At 43.9% G+C, this 14,191-nt stretch overlaps 1 long non-coding RNA gene across 2 annotated transcripts; it reads left to right on the top strand.

Annotated features, from left to right (window-relative positions):
* The first annotated feature begins 2,717 nt into the window (after positions 1–2,717).
* LOC149328774 (uncharacterized) lies at positions 2,718–13,350 on the top strand. Of its 2 annotated transcripts, XR_016285484.1 has the most exons (4): positions 2,718–3,428; positions 4,689–4,796; positions 8,110–8,157; positions 13,219–13,350. It is a non-coding gene; the product is annotated as an uncharacterized LOC149328774 (long non-coding RNA). The 2 variants fall into 2 exon arrangements; XR_016285485.1 differs by lacking the exon at positions 8,110–8,157.
* The last annotated feature ends 841 nt before the right edge of the window (positions 13,351–14,191 follow it).

The following is a 14,191-nucleotide window of genomic DNA, read 5'->3' as shown; positions in this document are numbered from 1 at the left end:
AGAAATTGTGCGTTACCTGTACGCATTCTGTGCGTCCTGTGTGTACATATGCGCGTACTGTGAGCTGAAAGACGTACACGCACACTCTTTGCGTGTAAAAAATCGTGGACTCTCGTGGACAACTCTCTGTGCGTGGACATCTGCGTGCTGAGAGGGGGCTTGCCGAAGCTGTGCGTGCTTATGTGCATACTGAACAAGCTCAGTGAGGCTGCGTGTGGCCATGTGTGCGTTTGCTTGCTTAGTAGCAACTTGTCGAGACTGTAAAGGCCCATTTAGGGTGAAAGCAAACAAAGTTCGAGCATTCAGTTAATGATTACTTCTCAATAATGAGCAATAAGCTCACGTTTTGCTGTTTTATAATTTTCGTCTTGGCGTAAGTACCCATTAATCATTTTCAACTTCAGCAAACAAATAACCAAAAAATTATCTTTTAGTGCAAAATGGTTCCCTTCGATACTGCAGGGACCTGTACATGACAACATGCACACTGAGCAAGAACTTGTCAACATTGCAAGTTCATTGTAAAATAATGTAAAAAACAAGCTTCTAATGACTCTTACAGCATCCTTCAGTTCTTCCTTTAACCAATTCTGAAAGTTACAGATATCTTATAGATGCATGATGAAAGCCATCCAGAGCATTTATGTTGTTGCCCGTCATGCAGACAGCCATATTTCGAAATCAGAAGCAACACAACCATTTGTTGCTTGCACTCGAAAGGAGTCAATCAATGGAATAACTCTGAAAGGGCAACAGTGTTTGTTAGGTGCAACAAACAAGCTTGGGGATATAATCAGGTTCAATCAAACATGACGTGCAGAAAGCGAATTGTGAGCTGTAACAGGAATGTTACGAGGCAATTTCTAAAACCATTTCCAAAGCAATTTCCAAAGTCATTAGCATAAATTTACATACACGTAAAAAGGCCGTGTAAGCCTACATGAAAAGACAGTTTTGAATTCACAGTTGGTGTCAAAAGTTCAGAAATTAGTGCCCTCTCTCAATTTCAGTGACAAATCACAGATCGATTAATTAATTCCCAGTATGGCTCCAGAACAAATCCAATGAATCTCAAATGTGCGAAGTATATATACCACACATGTTGCCTGATTAGCACCAGCATTGCATGATGCATGACGAAGTATCACACTCTTCATTCTTCTTCAATCTGTTTTGAAATTTGCACTACCACAAAGACCATCTGGATGAACTATGATTCCATCATATTGCTGAGAGTCACATTTGAAGACCAAGAGCAACACAACAGTGTGCTGCACATGAGTGGATATAATGCACTGGGACAACTGTGCACAGTAAGGAACGCTTGTAAGGCGTCAGGTATTTGCTTGGGGAATGTAATCAAGTTCAGCCATGTTTCATGTGTAGAAAGGAAGATAAGAGTTGTAGCAGAACTATGAAATCCAACATCCAATACTGAACTTCCCCAGGTGATCTACACACACATAAAAAGCACGAAAGGATAAGCTCAGCGGTACTGTTAAGTTTGATGCCCTTTGAGGTTTGACTTGCGCGTCTGTATGCAACCATCAGATACCATCTTGAAGTTACCAGAATGCCCAAAACAACTTTGTTGAACTGTTCTACTCTAAACTGAAATACTTTTCCTTAAAACATTTTTTTTTTGCAACATGCTGTGTAGCTAATTATAAAATAAAGAAAAGAAGCTGATAAAATTTTCTCATCTCAAGCCTACTGATAAGTACACAAATCTGAGTGCTTTCAAGAGAGGTGACGCACCCGGTATTCAGTGTCCAGAAGCATACATAATGCTGCAGAATCCTATAGCAAGAAAATTTCTTTTAGTTGACAGATGGCTATGTCTGGTCACAAAGTCAATACCAAGTAAGGCGCATATCCTAACCTGCAATTACATGAAGCTGCACGTGCTTCATAGGCTGTAACTCCGCCAATAACTGCTACATATTTCCCACCTATAGCACGAGTGCGGAATCAATATACAGCATGGAAACAGCAGTTTTGTTGCTTTAGCTTCTTTACTATGCTGTTTAGGCAAGGGACGAGTTGAAATATTTGCATGGGCAGTTCTCGATTGAAGTAACGTAAAAAACATCCGCACTCCTTTCTGCTGAAGCGACTGGTGGACCACTTTTGCATGTCGCATCTCGTATGACTTGCTAAGGGTCCAGACTGACACACGCACTTCGTCAAACCTTCATAGAAAACACTCTTCGCTTTTGCTATAAGCTCCGGCCACAGGCAGTAAGTGTCCCGTCACCGTTCACATCGCAAAAGAAGGCAGCGCTCGCAGGCGGTCAGTTTGAGCTGACAGCGACAGGCGTTGCAGGCACACCGCCGACTAAGTTTCCAAGGAAGCCACACTGTAGAAGGGCGCCGTCTTGTAATCGAAACACACCACAGAAACAATGGCCACTGTCGCTGCTTATGAGCCAGGCATTTTTGCAACGAAGTTAGCAGAGCAATAGGCCGAAAGGTTCGACTCATCAAACGACGGCACCGCACTGCTGACCTCATTATCGTTGTCGACCAGACATCCATAACACATATGCCCCGACGGATCGCTTAATTGGGAGCTGCTACTACTCTTGGATGAGAGCGCGCCCACCGGCAGCACACACTGGTAATCCTTCTTCTTTTGCGATTCCAGCACAGTAACAGCGGCGCACAAGACCGCCCAGCAGCAGCACGAGAAAACAAGCGGAGCACACGGCGGTGATCTCAGAAACCATGCAGCATGTCGGATAGGCTTTGGATTTGACGCGCTAGACCATGCCCACTCACGCACGCACGCACGCACGCATGTACCGACACGCATATTCATGCGTCCACGCGTCACAAATTTCTCAAGTTTTTAATGCTAATATGTGCACAAGAACTTAATTATTTTTGTAACGAAAGTTTCATTTGGTTTTAATCCTTTGCTATCGCACTGCCCAAAAGCCACGCCAAAAGCATAGAGCCCGAAAGAGACGACCTGGAGGAATGCCTGGAGGCGATGCCTTTCTAAATGGGCCGAAGGAAGCCGGAACTGGCCGAAGCGCTAGCCAACGAACGCAGCGTCTGGGGAGGGACAACATGGCGGTCAGCGTTGCTACGTTTGTCGTGGTTATAGTGAATACATTCTAGTTCACTATAGTCGTGGTCCTCCTTTGTGGTGTCGAGGGCGTGAACCATCGCTGGCATGAGCATTTGTCACTCTTCCGATATGTGATGTGCCGACAGCAGTGAAATTCGCTGGTGCGATGTACGAAAACGTGAAGGTGCTGGGTAAACCTGTGTTTATAGCGTGCGTCAGCGGGCTCGACGGATAGCGCGTCGTCCTTTGCGCGCCTTCACTGGAAACGCTATGCTGACGGCGGGGCTCATTTCCTCCATGGCGGAGCAGCTGGTGGGAGACCACTACCCGGGTGACATCTCGCATCTTGGGGGTAAGTTAATTTTCTTCGAACCTGTTCATTATTTAAAAGCCTTTGCGCACAACTGGCCACGTCAACACAGCTAGTACAGAGACGCGAAGACGCAGTGCCTATCGCGGCAGCACGCAGCGCTGAAAGGTTGTTTGCTGGCGGCACACGGGCATGAATGCGCGTGTAGTGTTAGTGGTCACACGGTCATGGTCAGTATGCCATGCAAATATGCACAGCTGATCCGATCGCGGGGTGCACGATATCGGCGCCGTACTGCCGCCGTACTGCCATTCATCTCTCGCCGAGAATGGAATATGTGCCCGCCAATAGATCTTCGGCCCGGGCTTTACATTCTCGCCGCATGTTACGCTGTAATTGAAGTAACAGCGCTCGAGCAGTTTAACTACGTAGACTGCGATTCAGCTGTATCCGTTAGGATTGAGCTTCCTCCTCTTTCACTTGTATTTCACTTGTACTTTTATAAATTGTGTATTTAAGGTACGAAGCTCCGTATGATCCAGCTGCGTTCGTACTTATAGCCGAGCCAGTGTAGTCGAGCCTTGAATAGCAGAACGGTGAGATAAAAACAAATTGCTCTGAAGTTTTTCGCCTCTATTTTGGCATTCGCTTTTTCATACTTTGGTTCGGAGCTGAAATGGTACAAACAACTGCAAAATGCACACAGGTGCCCTAGCTCCATTTGGCCTAAATCCCGAAGTTGCAGTGAAATTTAAGGGTAATTGAGCCTTTAATATGTACGAAGAATAAACTTGATTGTTGCATGATTATAACCAATGGCGCAAATAAATCTGACTTTGACTTAAATATGCGGAGGTACCTCTCCAATACCTTATTTGATGTTAAAGGAAAAAGTGTGGTTTTTCTGCAATTGGCACTATTAATTCATCATACCTGTGAGAATGTGAAATCAGTGCTAATCATGCCAGATTTCAAATTGAGGGACGCATGCAGAATTTGAAGCAAACCAGCCTTCTACTGAAAATATCGTTCTCCTGTGGTCTGTTCTTTTGAATGGTGGTATGTATTGTAGAAACGATGCTGGATATCGATATGCAAGTGATGTCTCGTCTGAGGCTAGCTTGTGAATGACTGCCGTGGTTATGAATTTCTTGTTGCCTGGCCCACTTCGAAATGTGGTTAAACAGTCGTGTTCCATTCTGCGACCGGCTCCTTTTTGTGCCTTGCATTTTGCCTTACATGCTTGATTCTAGTCCATTTTTTGCACTGTGCTGCTGTTAAATGTGTCTTTTTACCTTGCAGCAAGCTCCACATAGCTTTACCAGCAATGCCTCTTCCAAGCTCTCCAGTATAGCTGTGCCAGCCTTTCACTTGGTGCTAGGATGCCCAGCAAGCAAGCAGGCTTTTGAGGTAAGCACTGAAGACATCTTCCGACACAAGTAGCTTTTATTTTCCTAGTCCACTGCTACTTGTGTGACCCCTCGTTATGTTTATTTTGGCAAGTTAGGTTGCCTATTAAGGGCTCTCTTTTGTTTTTCACCTGCTGCTGTGGCCTACTGCATTGGTGTTCGGCTACTGAGCCCAAAGACGCGGGATTGAATTGTGGTGGCTTCGTTTCGACAAGGCGAAATGCATATTTGCTCGTGTGTTATGCAATGTCGGTGCATGTTAAAGAATCTTTGGTGGTCGAAATTTATGCACAGCCCTCCTCTATGAATGGAGCTATTGTTCAACTTTGAGGCATTAAAGGGACACTGATGGCAAGCTGAAGTTGACCTGTGATGATGAAGTTCCGCATTCTAACCACAAAGACGACACTTTTTCTGAAAGTGGAGCTTTATAAGCCAGAGAAAGCAAAACATACAATTGTCATCAGCACCGGCTGATTTCGGAAGTAAATTGCGATGCGCTGACTCCGTTTTTTTTTTGGCACAGATTCCAGAGGCTAGGCTGAACTGCCATTCACCTCAGAACGGTTATCATGGAGTCCTTTGTGTAGACTTCATGAGTTCAAATCGAGTGTCGGGAAAATTTTTAAATGTAATTTTTGCGCCAATCATTGTGTTGATGGCCTTTGCGCTGCTGTTAAAACCCGGGATAGCAGTATGGTATCCCATAAAACTAGGTTCAGGACTTGCAGGAAGTGGTTTATCACATTCTGCTAGCTTGTGCAAGAAACTACTTCAGGGATATGTGCAGGTGTCTTTAATGTGTTCCTGAGTGAGCACTAACTCGTTAGGGGGAAGGCAGCTTCTGATCTGGCACTACAGTGCCAGTGTCGTGAGTGTAAATCATAAGATGACCCATCAGTGTGTACGCCTGATTTCTGTGACACTTCAGTGGTGTGTAGAAGTGGTAAACAAATCTGTAAGGTATTTGATGCATATCTCCAAGGCAACGGCTGTATGAGTAGCGAAGCCATTAGTCAATCTTCAACGGAAAGAATTTTCTCTTTTAGATGACGTGCTTGTATATCAGTGACAGTTATTTGTTGTCCTGCCTTTCGCTGGTGTGGGTCATGTGTGGCACATCTTCATGCGAGCCTTCTTTTCCTTCACAAAAAATTCAATTGATAGTCCAACCTGTTGTCATCTCTTTTCCTGTGTTGCATCTTTTGGCTGGTTTTAAATCTGCAACTGAGCTCAGACCGTGATAATTACAGCCGGAAAACAGGGCTACTGAATGTGAGCTTGGCATACATGCGTACTGTATGTGTGAAAGTGCAGTTTACAATATTCAGAAATGCTTGATAGCCTTACAAGAATCTAAAATTTTGTTGGAATTCCTATTTGTTCTCTGTTCAAGTGTCGAGAGTTTTTCCACTTCATCGTGTGATTAGAGCCACTTTGGTACTTAAGCTGAAATCTTTTCTTTAGCCTGCATGTTTCTCACTTTTGGGACAGAAACGTGGAGGCTAATTAAAAGAGTTCAGCTTAAAAGAGTATAGACACCTAATCTTGGTGGCATGTTTTCTTCTATATAATGATGCGGAAGACACTACTATGCATGAATCACCATCTGGTATTCGCGTGAGACTGCTAAATAATTTATAATCAACTTTTTCTGCCATCCTGTTTCGGTGAACAATTTGACTATGGCTATGACATCAAAGAGAGGTTATAGGTCACGTGAGGCGTGGAAAAACCACTTATAATCGCTGCTTCATCATTTTAATTCGCTACAGCGCTGACGCCAGCATTCCTTAAGAGCCAGAAGTACCAATTGTATTGCAGTTTTTTATGCCTCACGTGACCAATAACCTCGCTTTGACGTCACAGCCATCATTCAGCTGTCGAAACCGAAACAAATACAGCAGGAGAAAGAAATTTGATTATAAATTATTTAGCGGTCATAGGAGGATGCCATGTGGTAATCCGTGTATAATACTTTATGCCTTATTACAAAGAAAAAAACACGTGCCAAACGATAAGGACAGCAAAGTGAGCTATGGAAAGAAAAATGATAAGTCTAACATTAAGAGACCAAAAGGGGGCGGAGTGGGTGAGGGAACAAACACGGGTTAATGACATGCTACTTGAAATTAAGAGGAAGAAATGGGCCTGGACGGGGCTTGTAATGGGAAGACAACATAACCGCTGGTCCTTAAGGGTAATGGAGTGGATTCCAAAAGAATGCAAGCATAGCAGGGGGCGGCAGAAAGTTAGATGGGCGGATGAAATTAAGAAGTTTGCGGGGATATGGTGGCCACACCTAGCAAAGGATAGGGTTAATGTGGAGACATGGGTGAGTCCTTTGCCCTGCAGTGGGCCTAGTCAGGCTGATGATGATGGTATGTGTCGCACCTGCTGCTTCGTGCTATCAGCTGGCCCATGCTTGGCCGACCAGACTAGCCAAATTTGTGATGTGGGTTTTCTATTGCACCTGCATTTGTGTACACAGAGGACTTGAATGGTAGCAGGCGATCCTGTGCATGTGTTCACGCCACAGCACACATGACCCACACTGAAAGCTTCTCTGCCTTTAGTAAGACAGCTGCATCAGTCTGGGGCATAACGTATCCCAGTGCTAGAGTATGAGTAAATTGCTCTCGAATATTAATCTGGTATCAGGTAGCATAGCGCAAAAGAAGGCTAGCGCGGCTGCCTAATATTCTCTTGGGCAGCTGTATTGGATTTTCAGTGCCTGTTAGTGTAATCCGTGAAAGTTCACTGTAAACCATTCGTTTCGATGTAAATTAGGAAGTCCTTAGAGCCCTGTACTTTTTAATGATAATAACAAGGTAATGCAGTAATTCAATTGTACCTGTTCTCTTTCAACACAGTAAAGTGCTGCTGGGTCGAGTTCACAGTTTTACTTTGTAGGTGTGCTCTGGCTGTCATCATCATCATCATCATCAGCAGCAGCAGCCTGACTACACCCACTGCAGGGCAAAGGCCTCTCCCATGTCTCTCCAATTAACCCTGTCCTTTGCCACTTGTGGCCACTGTATCCCCACAAACTTCTTAATCTCATCCACCCACCATTTTTTCCTGTGTGTGTGTCTTTTTCGCCATTCTGAAATTCAATCATACAAATGGATTGATGCACGTAGTGTCAGGTGCGTAATGTGATACCACCAGCTCACCCCAAGCTGTGCTCAGATTTGCCTCAGTGCTGCAAGAGCAATAAGGCAGGCTTGAGGCTGAGTGCTGCAAAAACATGATTTTTCAAGAATGTCTTTGTGGAAATTGCAATTAATCATGTGAATTTGCTTTCATTTTAGGAGCTGCACACAAGCTGTGCGCCTTTCCATGCTGATCATGCTGGCCAGGTACGCTTATGGTTACATTACTAGGTTGTTTTCATAATGGCAGTTGTGGATTTCTGTGTGGTTTTAAAACAAATTGTATAAGTATTTGGCCTGCCACAAAAGTATAGTGGTGCATTCAAGGCCAGTGTTACAAAGGGATGTTTTGATTGCTGCAAGAACTTGAAGGCCCCTGTGTGGTCACTGTGGAAGGCCCCCTCCCTACTTAGGAATTGCTATTTGGGTTACTCAGTCATTTGGCAGAGGAATAGTGTATAGAGATAAGGGATGGAAGAATGCTTCCAACTAAAGAAAAAAATCCAGCAAGCAGTCATAGAAGCAGAAGTACAAAAATGGCAAGGCTTTCTCTAATTTACATCGAATCTTTTTCACTTAGACTTCTTATTGCATAGAACGGCTGATGCTTGGCTTACACACATATTTTCTTTAGGTATGCAGTAGCTCTCACATTCTTGTATGATATGGTCACGGTGCCAAAAAATGATGGTGGTGTTAGAAAACTCGGAATATCGAGGAATGTCTTACAATCAGCAGCGAGACGTGAGGCCAGTGTTCCTCGAACTAAGTTCGTACACTTTTCATGTCTGGCTGATGCAGCAGCTGTTCTGGTTATACAACTTCATGTAGAAGTTAGATACAGAGCACCAATAGCACTATCTATACAAGTTGCAGCGTGCTCGACATTGCACTCATTTCGCTTACATGCTCCCATCTTTCATTTGTTAAAAAGTGGCCAAAAGTGCTCAATAAGCTGAGTAGGCATCAGAAAGGCACTTCGACCTCGTATATAGCAGTAGAGTTCTTACAGAATAATATAACTTGTGTAAGTATGGAATGACCACAATTGAAAGGCCACATTTCTTTTCAACTAAAGTGGCTGTTCGGACTTGTTGGTCAGTGATCATGGTTAAAGAATGCAGTGTGAAAAAACAAGGACAAATGAAAAAGTGGACAGGACTGCTGTGTGTCCATTTCTTCGTTTGTTTTTGTCTTTTCACACTGCATTCTTTAACCGTGATCACATTTCTTTGTCCTTTACATTTTTTTTTACAAAGCTCGTGCTTGCAAATGTTAGAACATACGAAAAAAAAATGAAGCCTGGCTGATAACCGCCAGAAATTTTGACCTGCCAAATATACTCACGAATGCAACAGTGAGACAGGCGGGCGAAAAACAGCAGTACAACTTTTTTAGATTTTTGACAGTAGTGGTACTTGTACTGCAGCTACTGCTAGGATAACATGTCTTGCCTCTGTAGCTCTGTTGCCTTTGTGCATATATTTTGTAAATGAAAGGTTTTTGTGACTTGTAGCCGGCCTTCAAGGTGCTGGTGTTTTGGCATCTGTTTTAACCTCTGTATGCAAAAGCCTTGCCAAAAATAGCTATCAGGAAATGCGTCCATTGGAAGAAAAGTGACATAGGATTGCGATCATTTCGTACATACACCAGTTATCTCATTCTTTGAAGAATGCTGGAGCCAGGTGCAAGGTTCTGAGGGCCTTTTGGCCCCTAATAAGCTTGAGCACCTTTGCCCACTCATTGATTAATGGAAGACAGGCATTAGTAAGTGAAAAAAGCACTATGTCAAGCACAGCTTAACAAATGTAAACTGTGCTCGGTTGTGTTTTTTCTCATTTCTTTGCTACATGATTGAAGATAAAGGTGCTATCAAAGTAAATGAAAGTAAATGGAAGGCAGTATTAGTGAAAATTTTTGATTTCATAGCCTAATTTAGATTGTCCAAATTATATAGTGCACCAATAAATTTCGCACATTACGGTTTGAAGGCAGGTGTACTTTGTCCAGGCCGGCTGTTGCATCAACCCAATATTAAGGGAGTAGAACTTGCATACCTAGCTGCCTCATCTCCACAATCTTGTGGGTCATTGTAACTTGTCCATCTGGACTGGGGAATGTTTCCAATGCTGCCTTTGTTTTTCGGCACCATGTCTAGCAGATGCAAGGAACTGCCAAGCTCCCGACCGCTCAGCTAAAAACAGTGTCATGCGCAATGCAAGCATCAACCTTCCTACATGATTACAATTGCAATTACGATTGCAATGAGGTTTCTGGCAGTAAATTCAGTTGTGAGTCATTGCTCATGCTGTGTACTTTCTTTGCCCCTCATCTCTGGGTCCTATTCCTTCTTGATAGTCTTCCTGGTCTGAGCTTCTGTGATAGCCTGTTGACATACACGAGAGATGGCATCTATGAATTTAGAGTGTTATTGGCTCTGACTGAAAAACATGCACTTTCCAGGACTACTACCTGCAGATGTGCCATATCTGTTTTCATAGCCACTGTCGTGCTGTAGTTTTGCTATCCACTTCCCTATTTTGTAATGGAAGATTTCTAGGCTGTAGCAGGCCAGACACATATAACTGTAATGCATAGAGTGCTGTATACATTAGTTAAAATTCATCGTCATCAGCCTGACTACACCCACTGCAGGGCAAAGGCCTCTCCCATGTCTCTCCAATTAACTATGTCCTCTGCCAATTGCGTATCCCCGCAAACTTCTTAATCTCATCCGCCCACCTAATTTTCTGCCGCCCCCTGCTACATTTACCTTCTCATGGAATCCACTCTGTTACCCTCAAGGACCAGCGGTTGTCTTGCCTTCGCCTTACATTCCCTGCCCGAGCCCATTTCTTCCTCTTGATTTCAAATAGGATTTCATTAACCCGCGTTTTTTCCCTCACCCACTCCGCCCGCTTCCGGTCTCTTAACGTTACACCTATCATTTTTCTTTCCATAGCTCACTGCGTTGTCCTTGAATTAAGCTGAACCCTCATTGTTAGCCTCCACATTTCTGCCCCATAGGTGAGTACCAGTAAGATACAGCTGTGTTAGACTTTTCTCTTGGGGGATATTGGCAAACTGGCTTTCACGATCTGAGAGAACCTGCCATATGCGCTCCACCCCGTTCTTATTTTTCTAGTTATTTCCCTCTCATGATCTGGATCAGTGGTCACTACCTGCCCTAAGTATACATATTCTCTTACTACTTCTAGCACCTCGCTACCAATTATGAACTGCTGTTCCCTTGCTAGACTGTTGAGCATTACTTTGGTTTTCTGCATGTTCATTTCTAGCCCCACAATTCTGCTCTGCCTGTCTAACTCATTCATCATGCTTTGCTGTTCATATCCTGAGTGGCTTAGCCAGGCAATGCCATCAGGGAATCTCAAATTACTTAGGTATTCTCCAGTAACTCTTCTCCCCAACTGTTCCCATTTCAGGCCCCGGAACACCTCGTGTAAACAGGCGGTGAATAGCATTGGTGAAATCGTGTCTCCCTGCCTGACACCTTGCCTTATTGGAATTTTATTGCTGACCTTATGGAGAACTATGGTAGCTGTGCAGTCGTTATAAATATCTTCCAATATTTTCACATAACACTCTTCTACACCCTGATTCCACAATGCCTGCATGACAGCTGTGGTTCCACCGAGTCAGTTGCTGTCTGGTAGTCAATGAAGGCTATATATTGGGGTTGGTTGTATTCTGCCCATTTCTCTATCACCTGATTGATTGCATGAATGTGGTCTCTTGTTGAGTATCCTTTATGAAAGCCTGCCTGATCATTTGATTGATTGAATTCGAAGGTTGTCTTGAGTCTATTAGTGATTACCTTAGTAAATACCTTGTAGACCATGGATAGTAAGCTGATCGGTCTGTAAATCTTCAAGTCCTTGACATCTTCTTGCTTATGAATTAAAATAATGTTCGCATTCTTTCAAGCTTCTGATACGCTCGTGGTCACGAGGCAAGCGTATGCAGGGTGGCTAGTTTCTCTAGCATAATCTCTTCTCCATCCTTCAACAAATCTGCTGTTACCTGATCCTCACCAGCTGCTTTACCCCTTTGCATTGCTCCTGAGGCTTTCTTTACTTCCTCCCTCGTTACTGGAGGGATGTCCCATTGCTGTGCTCTACTGCCTCTCTCTGTAACGTTCTGATTACATTCACTACTGTAGAGATTTGTGTAGAACTCTTCGGCTACTTTAACTATCTTATCCATATTGCTTATGACATTGCCCTCTTTGTCTTTTAGCGCATACATCTGGTTTTTACCAGTGATTAGTTTTCTCTTCACTGATTTTAGGCTACCTTCATGCTTTAGAGCATGCTAGGTTTTCTCCATGTTAAACTTTCTTATGTTGGCTACCTTGCACTTATAAATAACTTCGATAGCTCTCCTAGTCCTATTCTATCTCTGAAGTTAGACGTCCTCATGCTTTGGCGTTTCTTCATCAGATCTTTCGTCTCCTGAGATAGCTTGCAGGTATCCTCTCGAATGATCTGACCACCTACTTCTGCAGCACGCTGCAATGAATTTAAGTATGTATTTAAAGATATCAGGGTGGGAGATTGAGCTTTGAGATTTGCACTTCAACTCGGGAGTTATGCCGCTGCTACACAGAATACTTGATCGCCGTAGAGATATTTCATCATCTCGCACCAAACTGCTGTGGCGCCACTGTCACAGTTGATAATTTTTCTGGGAAGCTGTTGTAGCACTCACGCAGTTTTGAAAAGGTGGTATTTATTGTTTTTGTGCTATTGGCAACAGTGATAATACGCTTGCTGCAGTGTTTTGTGGCCAGCCTTCTTTTTTTTTCAGTGAAATAAGTTGTACATTTCATGTTGAGTATTCTTTCAGCAATTAAATTGCTTTGATTTTATTCCTTACCGTAAGTTGCGAGTGCTCCATGTCTGAGTGCAAATTTCTAACACTGAAAAGCCTTCAAAATCTTGATAGATGTCCACACTGTTCTAGGGACTCTGTGGCTATTGGAAATGCCCATTTAGCTGCAACTGAGCTGATAGCCATTTGAAAGCCTTCAAAATGCCTGTGTGACATGGTTATTAGATTTTGTGCAGGTTTGATGCTGAGCAGTCTGCGTGCTTGAGTCGGGTTTTCCAATGTCTGTATTTCAAACCTGATACTTTTCGAAATCATCATTAGTTCATTAATGGAAGAACTACTTGTGCCCTTTTCTGGAATTTCCAGAAAACAAATTAACTGAATTTTTTTGCATATACTGCTACCTTTTTGCAGGTGCTGCATAGTGAGAACCTGGATCAAGACGCCAACCTGCTGGACTTGGAGAAGCTGAAGAAATTGTTTAGCCACTGTGTGGCACCCGTCATGAGGGATGTGGCATTAATAAAGCCAGTTAAGGTGACCTTATCTATGTCCTTTTGCAAGCATGCTACACACATGAGAGCCATCCCACGAAGCACCATTGCTGCAAAGCTTGTTATCTCACAACATGCATGCTGAATGAGGCAGTGACAGACAGATGAGGAGGCCTTAAGGTAGGGCATTGGCATAATGTGTTGAGCAGTGATGTAGGAGCCTTGCAGCCATGCAAGGTATTATCAGTATCATGATGGTAACTCCATTTGACACTGTCTAGTGCTCTGTGAGCCAGACAAGGCTCTTGAACATTCTGGGACTCACCCTTGGCTCTCGGACATTCTGGAAGCCCCACCCGGCTTGCGCATATCACGCAAGGATGTCTCCTGCTGTACGAGCCTTACGCGGCTTGCGCACGTTATGTGACAGATGTCTCGCATTTGCGAGCTTGCTCGGCTTGCGCAAATTGTGTGAAATATGTCTCGCGTTCTGCGACCTCGCTCAATCGTCACAATGTGCGTGGCAATAAACACGCAAAGATAGGCACGCAGAATCCACGTTCAATATTTTCAATAGGGTAGTGCTAGAAATAGACATACAGGTGCTGCGGGCGCCGCCCTCAGTTCCCCCAGAATCCGCGTGCTGCTATCTTCACACCTAAGTCCACCTGTGCTTCTATTTCCCAGTTCCACACACACACACGTTCTGAGCGGGCGCACGCCTACTTCCTTTCTTCCTGCTGCTCCTCTTCTCTCCTCTGTCGTCTTTGCCTCTGGTACTCAACTTCTCTCTCCTTGTGCGACCCACATCCTCCGAATTTTGAAGGTCGCTGATTCAGACCCTTACGGCGGCATGCGCTGCTTTTTTTACGGCATTTATTAATCTCCCTTCG

Source organism: Amblyomma mixtum, chromosome 9 (genome assembly GCF_055824585.1).
Source record: "Amblyomma mixtum isolate Tamu chromosome 9, ASM5582458v1, whole genome shotgun sequence".
Classification (NCBI taxonomy): Eukaryota; Metazoa; Arthropoda; class Arachnida; order Ixodida; family Ixodidae; genus Amblyomma; species Amblyomma mixtum.
The sequence above is the reverse complement of the archived record's forward strand: the minus strand, read 5'-3'. Positions and strand labels throughout refer to the sequence as shown.